The following is a 12,298-nucleotide window of genomic DNA, read 5'->3' as shown; positions in this document are numbered from 1 at the left end:
CAGTTTTATAAGAAGCCACAGTATCTGATGATAAAAGCCCTCTAGGTTTGTTCCGCTTCTTCAAAACTCTGGGGGCTGTTTCTGGCCCTTTTCATTTCCATACAAATTTTAGCATCTGCTTGTCAATTTTCAAAAAACTTCCAGGATTGCATTGTATTTATGAATCTATAGATCAATTTGTGGCGAGCTGGCATCTTTATAACATTAAGCTTCTCAATCTATAAACATGATGTATTTCTCCATTTACTTAGGTCTTTTTAATTTCTCTCAATAATGATGTGTTTTTTACATCTTTTATTAGATTTATTCTAGGTATTTGATCTTTTGATGCTCTTGTAAATGCTATTGCAAATTTCGTTTTCTACTTGCTTATTGCTAGCATTCGGAAATACAATTGACTTTGTATACAGCAACCTTACAATGTATTTTTATAGCTTATCTACAGACAGAGTTTTGGGACTTTTTTGTTACTTAGACAATTCTGTCACCTGACAATAATGATAGCTTTATTTCTTTGTTTTCAATCTCTATGCCTTTAATTTCTTTTATTTGTGGTATTGTTCTAAGACCTCAATATTGAATACAATTGAGGTAAAATGAGCATCCTGTCTTAGTCCCCATCTCAGGAGAAAAGCTTGCCATAATTCACTGCTAAGTGCAATGTTCTGCAATGAATTTTCTATCCCTAGATTTAAAATATCCATTATATGAATAGTTTGCTTCATTTGAGAATCCATCTCTTTCTTATCAAAAAGGTAACCTTGAGTTATTTTTAAAACAATTCAGTAGTACTTGATACATTTCTGGCATGTGATTTTCATCTTGAATATTAATGTAACTTATACCAATATTTTTAAAGGAGTCTACCTCTGTTTTGCTTCTTGGATCTACCTGTTTGTGTGTGTGTGTGTATGTGTGTGTATGTGTGTGTGTGTGTGTGTGTGTGGAGGGTGGGGAGGGATAACATGGGGAGAAATCCCAGATATAGTATGCATTTAAAGTAAAATAAATAAATTATTTTTAAAAAAGTAAAAGGAAATAAAAATATACAGATGGGTTTATGCTAAAGCTATTCAGGTCACTTATCCACATTTTGTTTTATTTATTTATTTTTTGAGATGGAGTCTCACTCTAGCACCCAGGCTGGAGTACAGTGGTGCGGCCTCGGCTCACTGCAATCTCTGCCTCCAGGGATCAAGCAATTCTTGTGCCTCAGCCTCCCAAGTAACTGGGATTACAGGCACATGCCACCATGCCTGGATAATTTTGTATTTTTAGTAGAGATGGGGTTTCACCCTGTTGGTCAGGCTGGTCTTTAACTCCTGACCTCAGGTAATACACCCGCCTCAGCCTCACAAAATGCTGGGATTACAGGTGTGAATCATGATGTCCGGCCTACATTTTAGATTTAAACTAAAATGAGATCGAGATGATGTTTGAAGCCTGAAGATCCACTGATTCATTTTTTTCATTCAACAAGCAATTTTGGAGCAATTAGGATGCACCAAGAATCAGTCTCTCAGGACTTTGAAGGCTGAATATTCACTAATTATTTTATTTAACAAGCTTTTTTTCCCCTCAAGAAATTATGATGTACCCAAAACTGTACAAGGCCCTGGAGATATGGAAGAGATCTTGAGGAGTTCCTATTACACAGGGAGAAAATGAGACATAAACAGATTCATCCCACAGTATGATAAACACAGTAATAGAAGGATGCATGTGGAGATACACAGAGGGGCCCTTAACTCACTCTTGGCCAGGAGCAGTTGGCATCTGTGAAGGCTTTGAACAGGGGGCAATGCCTAAGTTGAAGCATAAAAGATAAATATGAACTAACTGAGCAAAGAGGAATAGAGTTAGAAATATTGCATCAAAGCAAATGGCAGAAAGTAAACAAACAAAACAGCATTCATTCATACAACAAATATTTATCGAGTGCTTCCTATGTCACAGACACAGCATTTGGCATAAGGTACTGATAAATAAAAATAGACATAGTCCCTGCTCTCCTGAGTAGCTTTCACATGACGGGTAAGACATATTTATAAAATCTTATTTGAGACTTTTCATCCAAGTATTCCTTGACCTCCAAATACATTCTTAAAGTCTGAATATTATTACATTACTAAAACAAAAATCAGTGTTTATTAATAACTATAATTTCAGAGGCAGTTTTCCAACTTTTTTAGTGGGAAATCTCAGAAATTCATTTACAGTTTGATTTTTCCATCTTGGACTACAGTTTATCTTTTTTTGAGATGAGGTCTCACTCTGTTACCCAGGCTTAGGTGCAGTGGTGTGATCATAGCTCACTGAAACCTTGAACTCCTGGATTCAAGTGAACTTCCCACCTCAGCCTACAGAGTAGCTTGGACTAGAGACTTGTGCTGCCAGGCCTGGCAAATTTTTTAATTTTTTATTTGTTAGAGATGGAGGTCTCACTATATTGCCTGGGCTGGTCCTGAACTCCTGGGCTCTAGTGATCCTCCAATCTCTGTCACCCAAAGTTCTCAGATTACAGGCATGAGCCACTGTGCCTGGCAACTTAGACTACAGTTTCTAAATGAAACTGTATTATAAGTGGTGGTTAGATTTACTCTCCAATCTTCAAAGCCTATTTAACCCATAATATACATGAAGTGTTAATAGTTCTATTTCAAATACACTGAATCACTATTATGTCATATCTATGAAAAAATGCTAGGTTCTGGGGATACATGTTTATAAAAGATGACACAGTCCTGGGTCTTATAGGAGTTACAATTTAGTAGAAGAGACGAATAATTAAACAATCACACAAATGAATGTATGATGATGATCTGAGATGACGGCTATAAAATGAAGGGACCAGTGGAGACATAATGAAGCACCACCTACCTCTTGGGTTTGGAAAGACCAACATGGCAACCAGGCAAAGGGGTGGAGGAAGAACATTCTGGATAAGGTGTTAAAGGAACTGAGACAAGATCAGTGTGGATGGTATAGGGCAAGAGAGGAGGACAATGGCATGAGAAAGGCCATGTCTAGACTATACTTTGCCTAGTGAGCCATGCCATTTCTTCATAGCAAAAAGAAGTCCCCAAGAGACTAAAAGCAGTGCAGTTAGTATCATGATAGATTTACATATTAAAATAGTTCATCCTACCTACACTGTGAAAAAAGATGTTTCAGAGTCAGTTGGATGCAAGGCATCCAGTTAGGTTTCTGTGCTGATGCAGGAGAGATGACAATGGCTCACACCAGAGTGGCAGTAGCATAGATGTAATAAAAGATTAATGAGCTAGAAAGCTGCTTATGTGGTAGGACTTGGTTAGGGATTACTGAGAGGGCTGAGAGAAAAGGGTTGTCTAGAATGACTACACATTTTCAGAGCTACTCAGGAAGTAGAACTGATTGAATGTTGGGGTTGAGGGAGAAAAATGAATGGGCAGTATCCAGATAGATACACAGCTTTAACAATAGGATAGATGGTGATATAGCCACTAACATCAACTGAGACACAGCAGGAGGCTTAGGAAGAAAGATAATGAGTTCCATTTTGGACTTGTTGCATTTAGATACATTGGATATTTCATAGGTATAAGGTTAGCATATTATTTAAAGACAAGACTCTGATACTTGAAGACTGGAGGAGACGTAGGTATGGGGAGACATCATTTTGCAGGTTACACATGCCCCATCAGCACAGTTGAGACGGGACTCTGGGGAAGCACAACTGTTAAGAAACTAGGGTTGTAGGTCTGATCACCTCTTGCATTAATTAATGCAAAAAGTCCAATTAATGAAAGCCCAAATTAACAAAAGAGTGTAAACTCTTTTCAGTAACATGTTTATACAGCTCCCAGTAATTTATACCTTGTCCATGCACTCTCCATAGGTTTAACTGGAGGCTTTCCTCTGGGAAAGCAAAATTAGAATCAGATCCACTAGTCACCATTTTCCTCCAATATAGTGAGATCATGTATTGAGTGAAGAAAAGCAGAATTATTTTTGCACTTTAGCCTCTTTTGCAATCTTTCTGTTTCCGTCTGAGAACTGGTCTTTCACCATTCTTTCTACTACTGTAACATACCAACGTTTATGGAACAGTACACTCAAGCCAGTTTCATTGTTTACCACTTTCAGGAAACTATTTGTCACCCCAAGATGGGGTTAGAACACTCATTATAGCTAACATTTATTTTTTTCATTATTAAACTTTATTGGATATCAATAAAATGAAAAATTAGATTTGGTACAAATCTTGAGAAACTGTTTTATTTCAAGCCTTGTTAAAAACATGTCTAAAATAATTTGGCTCACTTTCCTGCTTTCAGGAAAACCACTACATAAAAGAACGGCTACACCTTGAGGTATTCAGAAGTTTCTATTCACTAGAACTCTTGGTTGCAAGTGACAGAAATCTACCTGAACAATAAGCTGCTGTCCTTCCACTTAAGTTGCTTTATCCCTGTGTTCAAGTAGCAAGAACATGGAATAATTCTCACTGGCCTTGTATCCCACCAGGGTGATTGCCTTTTTGCCCAATCACCTTTCAGGAGATGAGATATTGCCTTGGGCCATGCCTGGGCCATCTGCCCAACTTGTGGTCAGAAGGAAAGATCTGTTACCAGAATAAAGAAGACGGCAAATCTAGCAAGACACACTAAATATAGTCACTACAACACAATTCACACAACGATGACAAGAATCCAGTACTTTGGGTAGCATGAAAAAGAAGTGACAACACCTCAGAGTCATCACTGTGAATGATAGTTGTCATTGGAGACAATCATCTGAATAAGATTGGGGATGAGATCAGAAATGTTACTGAACATTCTTAGAATTTTTAAGGTTTTAAAGTCATCTTTGTAGTAAATTATTAATCTCTGGAAACTAAAATATGAAAATCATTTTCAGTTACTTTTTGAGCTAAAAATTACCATTTTTAGTTTAGGTTTTACGACATATAATCCAAGTATAAGGAAGGATAATTTAGGTCAATAATTTTTAATTTGATAATTGAGCTAATATTTTCATGATCCATTAGTCATAGACTTGTATGGTAATTTCGTCATGAGATTGTTTTAAAAAATAATGTCAGCCAAGTGAGGTGGCACATGTCTGTAGTCCCAACTACTCAGGAGGCTGAAGTGGGAGGATGGCTTGAGGCCAGGAGTTTGAGGCTGTAGTGCACTATGACTGTGTCTGTGAATAGCCACTGCACTCCAGCCTAGGCAACATAACAACATCTTGTCTCTAAAAGAGCAAACAAACAAAAAATCCCCTCCCAAACAAAATAAAAACAAAAAACAATGTCAATATGATATCTTAGAAACATTAACTATAGATTTGAGTAAAGAGGAAGCTGTATTTAGCCATGGTTCCTTGGAAAACTGAAAGCTAATAATAAATACTCAATGTAGCCTGATTCTTTTTACCACTCCTTCTTAAAAAACTTACAAAAATTAATTACAAGGATGACAAAGCCACTTCTCAAATATGATAAAAACAGAGAATACTGTTTTTAAGATTCACTCACTGAAATGTGAACACTTAAATGGCCGAGAAACCAATTAATTTTCAGAATATGATTAAACAGCAAAATTTGTAAGTTATGTGTATATTGTTCCCATGACATGGTTCATCAACAATTCATAATGTACAATTAATAGTAGTTTTATTGTTCATAATACATGGTCATTTTATATGAAATTAGTCAAGAACAGTTGTTTTACTCAGAAACATCATGTGAGTCTTAAGTAAAGCAAATTTCAGGTGAATAAGACATTCAATGTTCCTTTTAAAATTCTTCCACCAAATTTCAATTAGGCTTTAATGTTTCAGAGTTCTTGGCATTTGAAGGCTGTCATGTAGTTAAAATTTTTTAAACCTGACTTGATATTTTAGACCTTTTTGAAAATGATTTTCTGTAAATTTCTCTGGAATTTCAACTGTAAAGATAGTCTTCTAATCTGGCTTTTGTAGCTGATATGACTCAATTTCATGAAGACTGAAATGATTATATGACTGCAAGTCCAGTACCCTTTTTAATGCAAATAATATTCTCTGTGTTTGTGCTAATTTGATATGTCACAGGTGCAGAAAGCATAGATTACAGAGCTGTACAAAGACACAGATATTTGAAACTTCCTTATAATTTTACAAGCCTGTTTTTTTAAAAAAATCTCCAAATCTCCTTAGAATTTTATAAGCTTTTTTTTTTTTCTGAGACGGAGTCTTGCCTTGTCACCCAGGCTGAAGTGCAATGGCATGATCTTGGCTCACTGCACCCTCCACCTCTCTGGTTCAAATGACTCTCCTGCCTCAGCCTCCTGAGTAGCTGGGATTACAGGCATCTGCCACCACACCAGCTAATTTTTGTATTTTTAGTAGAGATGGGGTTTCACCACATTGGCCAGACTGGTCTCGAACTCCTGACCTCGTGATCCGCCCATCTCAGCCTCCCAGCGTGCTGGTATTGAGCCACCGCACCTGGCCACAAGCCTTTCCAAAAGCTTGTAAAACTTGTGGGGACATTAACAAATGGAGAAAGCAGGACATGGGTATTAGAACCAGATTGGAAAACATCTTGCCATTCTGACATTTATTCATATGCTACCTTGGGTAAGCCCCTTAACATTTCTGAGCCTTAGTTTTCTTGTTTTTAAGTGCACATAATAATTCAGAGGATTGTTTATGGGCTAAAAACAAAGACAAGTAAAAAAGCTAGCATGTAGCCACTCAATAAATAGCAGCTATGATTTGATTCTGTTAAATGGAGTAAACCTCAGCTTTTAATCTTGAATAAGAAGGTTGAGGACCTAAAGTTATTTTTTAAGCTTGTCACCAGGGCCAAATCTTATGCTCAAGGTGGCTTTACTCAAACTTGCCAATAGATGTAAATAATCATCCTTACCACCTTCAAAAGCATCCACTGACGCTAAGTACAGTGTCACAAAAGTGCAAATTAACCACATTCTACAGCTCTGAATTAATCAGAACCCAGTTATACCCTGAGTGTTGGCCATTAATGTTCTTGATCATACAACAGGAAAGCCTGACAAGTACCTGCCTTGGTTTATGCCTGAACTAGAACACTGGGCTTCATCTATACAGTAAAAATTTCAATTCTGGAATTCACAGATGCTAGAAACTCACTCTGATATTTCAGTTCAGTGAGTCAAAGCTGCAGCTGTAAAAAGCTCCTCAGGTGACCCAAATTCTGTTTTTTAATGTGTTTGCCTATCACCATACTGTTGGCAGATTTTCCATGTTGGTAAGTATCTTTCTACAACATAACTTTAAATGGCTTCATAATAGAGGTGTGCTGCTGGACTTAGTTTCAAACTTGTGATTTCCTTTCAGTGCAAGATAGATATGATGTATGCTAATACTCTTGCTATTTATAAAGTGACAGTGACTTGAGTTTTGAGTCTTACAGCCCAAGCCCAGCCGTATAGTTTTGTGGAGAGGAGTGATTACGAGCATCATTGGCTTTGGTGTCAGCCTGAATTCACTCCCCAGGGTTCAAATGATTGTCCACTTTGGACAAGTCGGTTAGCAATGCAAGTCCCTGTTTCTACCTCTGTTAAATAAGTATGATCATAACACAACCTCCTAAGATTTCGAGAACGACTAGATCTGAATATGTCAAGCGCTTAGCACAAATGCCTATCACATGGCAAACATTCAATAAACCTTAATGTTGAGGAAAATCTAGGCAGCCTATGACATCCAGCAGTTGGCCAGGCATGCACAGCTGGGCCTGGCTGTTCTCCTATTGATCATAAACAGTGTCACAGAAGATCAGGTGAAACCACTTAGGGATCATGATGGATCATGACAAGAACAAGACCACTCTAATCACGCCTGAACACAGGCAAAACACAACTACTGTCCAAACCACAAAATCCAAAACAGTCCCTTCTCCTGGCTAATATGAGAGACAGCCACTTCTTTACCAATTACACCTTCAGCTCAATCTAGTTTTTCCTCCTCCTAGGTAAGATGTAATCAAATACCCAATCCTAAAATCCCGTCTTCATGACACCATCCAATGCAGAGAAAAACCTTGCATCCTTAACTACTTCCCAAGGAGAGGGGCTTCAAGCCATCAAATCACCAAACACAAGCCTTTTCTAACCCTTCCTCACTGAGGCTCCCCACAACTCCCCATGGTGCACCTTCCCCCTTGTTAAATAAACAATATACAATGTGTTCAACTCAAGTTTAGCAAGTATGTTACTAGTCGTCTTTGGCTGGAGGGCATTGATGGCAGTATTCTGGAACGCCTTCTTCAAAATATAACCACAATGTAGGTAGCTTAGTTTTCCATTGGAACTACATCCCTATATCATCTGAAGAATTAGGGGTGGAAGCCAAGAAGCAATGAAGGTCATCTCCACTTAACTTGAGAAGCACCAACAAGGATTAAGGATTAAGAAGCATTGCAACTTTTGGAAAAGTATCACTGTAACTTTTTATCAGAATATTCATTAACCACAAAATACAGTTCTAGGACGTAGGTCTGCATATTACCTAAGACCAAAAGAAAAAAAAAATCTAACTGTAAGGTCAGCCAGTTGTAAGGTCATAGATTGTTCTTAACTTTATAAACGGGTTGTTCCAGAAATTCATTTAAAGTTTGATTCTAACCTAAAACAGACATTCCAGTTGAAACCATATCATAAATGGTAACTAGGTTTATCCTTCATTCCCACAGTCTACTGAATACTGAATATATGTGAAATAGTATTTCAAATGCAACATCAATTACGTCTACATGTCCATGGAAAAATGTATTCTCACCATCAGAGGTCCATCTCATCAGTATCACCAAAATTAGCAATAGACATTATGCCAGATGCCAATAACCTAACTCTACAACTGCAGGAGGGGCATGATCAGGATGCTTTTGCTGCATGGAGGTTTATCATGTCACAGAGCAAGAAGTTTGGCGTTAGGCAGCAGGATTAGTTAATTCAGTGCATCAGGGGCTCAACAGCTCCCCAGTGACCCAGGTGAGCCTCAGTGATGATTGCCAGCTCCGCTCTGTGGTGCCAAGGTGGCCGCAGCACTGACGCACTCCCCAACCCCGCATTCCAATGCAGACAATAACACCCAGTGAGGAAGATGAGACTTTATGCCAGATGTATTTCTTTTGAAGGGAGGCGGGTGGAAAATCTTTTCCAGAAGTACTCACAGTTCTCCATTTTTTTTTTTTTTTTGAGACGGAGTTTCGCTCTTGTTACCCAGGCTGGAGTGCAATGGCGCGATCTCGGCTCGCCGCAACCTCTGCCTCCTGGGTTCAGGCAATTCTCCTGCCTCAGCCTCCTGAGTAGCTGGGATTACAGGCACGCGCCACCACGCCCAGCTAATTTTTTGTATTTTTAGTAGAGACGGAGTTTCACCATGTTGACCAGGATGGGTCTCAATCTCTTGACCTCGTGATCCACCCGCCTCAGCCTCCCAAAGTGCTGGGAATACAGGCGTGAGCCACCGCGCTCGGCCCCACAGTTCTCCATTTTAACTCGCTATTAAAATTTCTCACTGGCCAGGTGTGTATCACATGACCCCACTTATAGCAATCACTGAAAGACGAAGGGGGTTGCCGGGATTGGTTTAGAACAGTTTTCAGCTCTGCCTGCACAGTGGAATCGCCTGGGAGCTTTGGAAACAAAATTCCAACTCCTGGCAACAGTATTTAAAAAAGTCATCAAAGTTTCCCAGCTGTTGCGAATGTGTCCTCAGAAGTGAGTTCTAACATATTAGTCCGATCAAGTTTCACCTCAGCCTGAGCCCTGGTGGGAGGTCTGCTCTGAGAATGTGGAATGGTAAACACCTGAAAAAAACTGGGCCTCGGCCAGCAGGGACGCGGCAGGGAGCGCAACTAACTGGATTGGGCACTGCATGCACCTTGCTGAGAAGGGATTCCTGTGGGTCAGTGACCCACTAGGTGACCTATAATGAGAAATCAAAAAGATTTGTTATAAGATTTGATGGCTATCTTAATCCCGACAAAAGACCATTCTATAATCATGCCAGAATGCAGACAAAACAACTACTGTCCAAAACTGCAAGAACTGGAAAATGAGGAAAACACCTAAATTGCAATTTAAGAGCGCCTTCCTCTCTGGAGCTTTTTCGGACACTCTCCCTCCTCCTAGAGGCAAGTAAGCTCTTGTATCTCCTTTATTCCACACCAGCTTTATTAGGGTATACACGTACCCTAATACATGCTTGAATTTGATTGCTTGCTGCTTTACCCTCCTGAAATGTGCCCTCTGGGAGGACAGGGGTAATGTATGTATTCTACTTTGTGTGTATAGCAGCCAGCACACAGAAGGCCCAATAAATATTTGTTGAATGAATGAATGAATGGAGGACAAGGAGAAACATAAGAAATGCCTGATGTTAACAGGAAACATTTACCCAGCACTTACATGTCAGGCACTACAGGAAAGCCTGTACACTGAATTGACTCATTGACTCCTAAAAGAACCCTGTGAAGTAGGAGCCACTATTTCCTTCATTTTAAACATGAACAAAGTGCATTATAAAGAGACTAACCACTTGTCCATGTTCACAAGCTAGAAAGTGACAAGCATGGGACTGGGTCCTGGAGAGTGGTCTGCAGAGCCAGCCATGTTAACCTTTACACCGGAGAGGAAAAATGGTGCTCCTGCATTAAGGGTGGAGCCCTCTCCAGCCAATCCTAATCTGGAGGAAGGTTCAAAGGGGTGCTGCCATTGGCAGGCTCTGTAACTTTTAGGTTCCTGAAGGCTTTTGCATTCTTGGAATTTTTAGAGGGATAGGGAAAGAGGCATTGCTCAATGACATAAGAAGGGGTGGAAATGGGGAGAAACAAAGGAAAACATCTAAAATCTTACCCCTGAAAGGGTAGAGCCTGGAGCAGAACTCTCCATTCATGGGCAGGAAAAATAAAAAGGTGAGTACTTTAATTGTGGTTTACACAGGACGTGCAACTATGTGTGCTTTCAACGTGCCCCTGCCATTTGTGGGGAACACCACTATCTACTCTTCTCATCTCTGATCTGATAAACCACAACCTGGAGAGGAATCATGGTTCCAGTTCTGGTTTCTGCACTGTATTACCCCAAAGGCCATCATTTGACTATCTTCCCCCAACCTTTATCTCCTCTATATAGTCCTTATTCTGGTGGATGCAGCTATTATTCACCCAATTCCTAGGCCAGAAAACCTGGAAGTCTCCCAAGATTCCTCCTTCCCTCTTCTTCCCATCTAATTGGCCACTGAGTTTTGTGGGTTCTGTTTCCTAAATCAATCTGTTCATTCATTTCATATTATTGTGTGCCAGGAGTATGCCATGATGGATTGGATAAGACCCCTACCCCCAGCTTCAAGCAGCTTACTGTCTTAATGAGGGCATTCTGCAAATGAACAACCCATTCTACAGCACGGTGGTACAGGCAAGAAAGGGGTAAGTAGAGTCCTGGGAGGGAACACCACAGGGCTTTATGATTCATCTTGGGAAGCCCGAGGGGTTTTCTCTTGGCAATGCCTATGCTGAAATGTGAAGGATGTATACCAGGAACCTGGTGAAGGACGCGTGCGCAGGGGAAGCAAATGCAACTTTCTGTAGGCTAGAACAGAGTAGTGGAAGTTCACTAGGTCCGCAGAGATTAGCCTGGTCGCTGGTCTCCAGCCCGGTCCTAATCCAGTAACTACGCTGCCCAGTGGCTTTCCAAAACTCAAAAGAAAAAGCCCAGCACAGTCCTTCCTGTCCCTGGAAGTTTGCACTGCAAGTCTCCCATCACTTGTCATTCGCTCATGGAGTATTTACTTAACACCTACTCTGTGCAGGTACCATATTGATAGCGGCCTCAAGGGTGCTTCCACCCTTTATGGAATGTTTAGTCTACTGGAGCAGATAGACCGTGGGGGACATTCACGGGATGCTGGGGGCTGTGAGGCAACGCTAGAAGCTGACATTGAAGATGTCAGCTACCCTTTAAGGACCCATGTGCCTCGCTGCCCACTGCTCACCCCGTCACTGGGGGCTCCGGGCCTGCCACTGGCTGGTCCTCTGAAGGGATAAGCAAGTGTTCATTTCACTGCCCTGAGTGCCCTTCTGCCCTCGCCCGAGGCCACTGCCGCCTGGGGCCAGCTCCAGCGCTGCGTTCTCCTCGCGTGGCCACACTCATCGGCGCGCGGCTCTGCCAAGGGGGCTGACGCGGCGCGCACGGCCAGGGAGCTCCTGGGGGCAGACGCCGTCCAGCCTCCCGGCCGCCGGGTGCCTACTCCAGACCGGCTCGCTTTCTTCCGAGGCGCC

Source organism: Aotus nancymaae, unplaced genomic scaffold, assembly GCF_030222135.1.
Source record: "Aotus nancymaae isolate 86718 unplaced genomic scaffold, 86718_ANA_hifiasm-v0.15.2.pri h1tg000058l, whole genome shotgun sequence".
Taxonomy (NCBI): domain Eukaryota; kingdom Metazoa; phylum Chordata; class Mammalia; order Primates; family Aotidae; genus Aotus; species Aotus nancymaae.
The sequence above is the reverse complement of the archived record's forward strand: the minus strand, read 5'-3'. Positions refer to the sequence as shown.